The 5654-nt window shown below is 48.8% G+C and overlaps 1 long non-coding RNA gene across 1 annotated transcript; it reads right to left on the bottom strand.

Annotated features, from left to right (window-relative positions):
- Nucleotides 1-3960: 3960 nt before the first annotated feature.
- Nucleotides 3961-4843, bottom strand: LOC138916615 (uncharacterized). The gene is made up of 2 exons (XR_011423928.1): nt 4643-4843; nt 3961-4202 (listed from the first exon to the last, which is right to left on the bottom strand). It is a non-coding gene; the product is annotated as an uncharacterized lncRNA (long non-coding RNA).
- Nucleotides 4844-5654: the final 811 nt, after the last annotated feature.

The following is a 5654-nucleotide window of genomic DNA, read 5'->3' as shown; positions in this document are numbered from 1 at the left end:
TAAGTGGCTTGTGCTGAGGGATTTGCAAACAGAAAAGGTACTGATTGAGAGGCAGGAATGCTCCTCTGGCTCACTCTCCTGCCTCTTGGCGATGCCTACACCTCCGAGCACCAGGAAGGTGCTACGTAGACCTGCGGGGGCATCACTCAGCTCTGGGAAAGCCGTTCTGAGTGTCAACACTCTGGCAGAGAGAAGTGCTAACATGCATATATGAAATGTCTGAACAGACTTGTTTGGGAGACAACTGGAGTTGTGAAGTAATCCTGATGTCTCCCCACGTCTCAGTTTTGAAGACAGGGTTTGCCTCCAGGCCTCTGACCTCCACTGTCTTTCTATTATTGTTAGCATTTGACAAAACTTTGCTTAAGACTTGGAGATGACAGAAGTCAACACAGAGAGGAGCTTATAATTGCTGCTAGAAGGGCTACTCTTAAGACCCTCCATGGAACAGAAGTCAACCCAACCTGGGATTCTCCAGGCCTAATGCCTGGGCCAGTGACCCTGCACCTGGAACAGACAATTTTCTCCATAAACTGACCTCCTCGGAGCCATGGTGCCCAGCCCCAGTGGGCAATGTCAACGCATGAGGAGAGTTACAGGCTCTTACTCAGGGCCCTGCTTCCAGAATCCTCCCCCAACGTGGAAGCAAGGGTCCAAGAGCCAGTTGGCTGAGCCCAGGCAGAGTGAGTCAGGACAGGAGACTAACATTCCAGGGAGAACAAGAACATAAAGGAGGCCGAAGTGCTGTTAGCAGAATGATTCAGATCCGCAAAGACAGAGCTTAGAGGGAGAGATGGTCAGGAATAGAACAGGAGGACCCAGAACCATTACTGCCTCCTTTCTCACCCATCTTCCCTGCTAATTTACCTGCCACACCCCTCGCCCCTGATAGGGGTGCACTATAGACCATGCACACTGGGCCTTCCCAACCAGCTCTACTCTTTAAGGAAGCTCCCCTTCCATGTGGGCACTGAGGGGCTGCCATCACAATATCCTTGCTCCTGGCTATAGTAACCAGCCCAAGGAAGGGTACTTCACTCAAACTGGGTCATTAGCTCCTTAACTGGGATTTTGCATACAGGTAACAGGAGACAGGAGGCCTTTCTTTACTCTGGGGTCACTAGTTGGGGTGATACAAGCCTAGAGTTGTCAGCCTTCCCCATACCCCACATAAAGGTCCAACATGAGGGAATGAGGCCAACACAGAGAAGAATAGAGCCCGAGAGACATTGTTGACATTTCTGGATCCAGTTGTTCCTGAAGCCCTTGCACTATGTTCATGTCAGTTACATGAGCTAATCCATTCCCATTTTTCCTCTTGGGCTACTTTGAGTTGGACTTCTGTCTCTGCTTAAAAAAAAAAAAAAAAAATGGTCCTGGTCCTGATCAATACACTACGTGAGATTCCTTGTCCCCCAGCCAACCAGAGTCAATCCCTCTTCCTCTCTCTCTGCCTTTCTCTCCTATTTAAACTAGATGCAGAGATTACATTTCAATGGCTGAAACTGATAGGTTGTACCCATTCAGGACTAGGGTAGCCATGTGGTTGGGGGTTCATTGATAGAAGGAAAAAAAAAAGAAATCTGGTCTGTTGACATAAGGAGGGACAAGAAAAGAACCAGATGGGCAGATTGAGAAACACGACTTTTCCAATTCCTGCCCCAGGAAGCCCCAGTGCACTTCCTGCCCTCCTTTGTGTAATGTTCCCTGAAACCCAACAATACCTCCCGTCTTAGGCTTTTTTGGGTATAAGTGACAAAAACCCACCCACGCTAACTTAGGCAAAAAGGATAATTATTACAAGGATGCAGGTGTCCCCTGGAATCCTGGGACAAGTGGCACATCTGGGCCCAAGGGGGGCCTAGAAGCCAGGCAGCCCTTCTCTCTCTGGGCTCCATGGTCTCAAGCATCTTACTTGACACCAACTTTCTTCAGTTTCCACGTGCACGAGACTGAACATGGTTGCTTCATAGCCCCAGAGGGTAGACATTCATGTGGCCACAGAGATGTCCTGATCACCCCCTAGTCCTTGTCCAAATCAGGAGAAAGACTCTGGCAGGCCCAGTCTGGGTCATTGTCCGCCCCTGTTCCAATCAGATATGTCTGGTGGAGTGGGGGTCACATTGCACCCGAGCTTCTACAGCCCACCTCTGTAGAGGGAGCCTCTACAGCCATGTTATATTAAGCTACTTTGGGTAGGTTTCCATTCACTCCAATAACCAGAGCTGACTAAAGTAACTGCCAATAGCTGAGGCGCCTGTTTGTCCCTCACCTCCCCATGTTGGAAGGTGTGTAGCTCAAGCGTGTGTCTAGCTGTACCAAAGGGCTGGTTCTTCCTAGACAAGTGCAGAGAAATTACTCATGTGAACAACCAGAATTCATGGTGGTGCCAGCCGACTGTCGCTCCCTCCACTCCATGTCCCACCCACCACCACCACTGCTGAGGGAGAACTAGCCAGTGACATTTGATCTGGACCCATCATGCATCCCATGTAGGGTGGCAAGGAATCGTACAGAACATTCCATAGGTGGACTCCTACCTGGCACATACATGACTGTTGATCATAACTTGATCATAACTTTCAGGAAGGACAAATACCAATATTTCACCATCTCTGGACAATCCTGGGACCATACACTTAGCACTGAATGGGGAATTCTGGAAGTTGAACATGATTCTACAGATTTCACTAAGAGTGGTAAGTAGGACTGCAGGGGTGAGGCAGGTCAGCATGAGTCTTGGGCCCCCCTCCCACTCCTGCACTTAGGACTCTGAAGACATCAATTCCACCTAGGGGCCAGAGTTTTCTTTCCCGAGCACCGAGCGTGCTTGGTGGTGCCCCTGTAGTACGTCTTTAAGTTCTCTTTCTTCCACAATTACTTGGCAACAGGTGGCCCTGGATCTAGGGTGGGAATGGGGGCTGCCTCATGGAGCACAGGCAGATTGAAGGCTCCCAGGGGAAGGACAGCAGGATGTTTTCCATTCAATGCTGCTATTCTAAAATGAAGATATGACTGGCTCGTGTTAAAGCAGAATCCTGTAAGTACTCCCTAACATGACTGACAGGGCTAATTCAGAATTTAGAATAAAATAGGAAGAAATGCGAACACTCAGGCATGTCTGGATACCTCCCTCCCTCACACACGCAGCATTGCCCTGTTCCCAATCACTTTCTGATCTAACTCTAATTTTCTCCTTTGACTTGAGTAGAACACACTTTTCTAAAACATCTGGAGCGTATCTCGGCTTGTTCAAGGCCCAACCTCCTGTTTGCCTCCAGGCCCCGTGGGCAGCTCCCATTTCACTTTCAGGCTTCATGCTGGCAGGAGACCCATGACTGCATCAGTGCCTCTGTTGGCAGAGGATGTGTCCCAGCAGCACACCTCATCAGCAATAAGAGCATCGCAGCAACCTCCTAAGTGACAGGCAGGAAGGCACCAGAGAGGGAGTGGGGAGAGTTTTCAGTAGAAACATGTCATTGACTGCTGAAACAATGACAAACCACCAGGAAGGAAACTACAGAGACCTGGGGAAGGAAGAAGGGAAGGTCAGGGAAGGCAGGACCTCAGCCAGGTGATCGGGTTTAACGTCACTGGTGATGAGTCATGTTGACTACAGGTCCGCCAACGTGATGTGATGAGAAGGGCGCTTCACGTCTGTGGTCTTCTTCCCCAGACCCTAACCCCAGGTTAACCATGAGAAAACCACCGGACAAACCCAAATTGAGAGACAGTCTACAAAATACAGGCAAGCCCCAGAGATATCACGGGTTCAGTTCCAGACCACCGCAATTAAGTGAAATACGGCAATAAAGCGAGTCGGTTGAATTTCTTGGTTTCCTAGTTGTGTTTACACTATACTGCAGTCTATTAAGTGTGCAATAGCATTATGTCTAAAAAAAAACTGCCCTAATTAAGTACCTTAATATTTAAATAAAATTAATTAATGTCAACATAAAGTACTTAAATAAAATAAAAAATACTTTATTGCTAAAAAATGCTAACCATCCTCTGAGCCTTCAGCAAGTAGTAATCTTTTTGTTGGTAGAGGGTCTTGTAAAAAACGCAATACGTACCTGACCAGTAGTCCTCAAACTGCTGAGGGCATAAAAAAAATAAGGACAGTCTGAGAAAGTGTCACAGACTAGAAGAGACTAAGGAGACGTCATGACTAAATGTACTGTGGTATCCTGGATGGAATCCTGGAAGAGAGAAAGGACATTAGTGGAAAATCCAGCGAAATCGAATAAAGTGGAGTTTCGTTAGTAGTAGTATACCAGTGTGCTTTGCTTAGTTGGGACAAATGCAGTACAGCAATGTAAGAGAATAGGGACAATAAGGGACACTGGTGAAGGGTATACGGGAACTCTCTGTACTACCTTTGCAACTTTTCTGACAATTTAAAACTATTCTGAAATTCAAAGTTTTTTTTTTAAAAAAAGATAATGCAGAGATATAGGGGAGGGCAGGAAGATCTGGCTTTCTGGTTGGAAGGGGAGGAAAGGTTTGGAAGGGAGATGGCCCAGGAGATTTGAAGGAGAACCAGAGAGGCTGCCGGCTGGAATGAAGCAAGCGTCCCCGCCCCCAGTGTCCCTGAGGAAGTGGCTTCCTACAAACAGGGTCAGCAAGGGCTTTCCCTTACCTGTGGGTGGCGGAGAGAGATCTCGAGTTGAACTCCTGCAACTCCACTGTGCACGAGAATCACTCCATGAAATCTGGTCAAAATGCAGATTCTGACTCAGCAGGTCTGAGCTTCCGCTTTTCGAACTGGCTCCCAGGTGATGCTGGCGCTCTTGGTCCCAGGACCACATTTTGACTTGCAAGAAGCTGGAGAGTTGGACAACACCATTCACCTGGGAGGAGGGGAAGAGAGGCTGAAAGGGAAGCTGCAACCTTGAAGACACCATTCCCAACCTTGCCGGGCCTGAGGAACAGGGTGGGCTCGCAGCAGTGGCCCAGGGAGAAGACCAGAGTGTGGACCCTGTAGCCTCAGGAAGCAGGTCCAATTCTGATCACCTGCGAACTGCCACGCTGAGCAAGTGCCTTAGCCCCCCAGCCTCAGGTCCCCATCTGTGCTATAGGCATCGTAGCCTCCAACATCTCAAGGTGGTTCTGGGGACTGAATGAGGTAATCACGTGTGAGGGACCCAGCACACAGTACAACTACTGGTGGAAACGACCAAGGGCCCTGCCAAAAGAGCTTCGGATGACTTACAAAGACTGTGTTTTTTGGTTTTTATTAACATGGCTTCACCCTCAGGAAGCCATTTTGTTTTACTTAGTCAATTATTCAGTCAGTCAACAGAAATGCATCAAAAGCCCATCATGGGCTTCCGAAGAGCTTGCTGTCTGAAGTCTCCTGTCTCATGGAATCCAGATTTACAGGTTAGAGTTGAAGAGAAGCCAAAGGCCAGTGGGACCTTGCCTCCACTTGCCAAGGCAAGAATTTGTCTTTCTCAATCCTCTGTGCTTCTCTCACTCTGACCTCCCTCTCTGACCAGGGTCCACAGATGAGAGAGAACTGCACCCGTGGGCGCCTCTCTCCCTCCAGGGAGCCACCTGCTGGGGAAGGTGTGGCTCCCCAGCCTTCCCTCTGCCGTTCCTCCTGCCGTAGAGCTATGTTATAGACCTCAGCCACATCTGGACAGCTGTCC

Source organism: Equus caballus, chromosome 1 (assembly GCF_041296265.1).
Source record: "Equus caballus isolate H_3958 breed thoroughbred chromosome 1, TB-T2T, whole genome shotgun sequence".
Lineage (NCBI taxonomy): Eukaryota > Metazoa > Chordata > Mammalia > Perissodactyla > Equidae > Equus > Equus caballus.
This window is presented reverse-complemented; position numbering and strand designations above follow the sequence as displayed.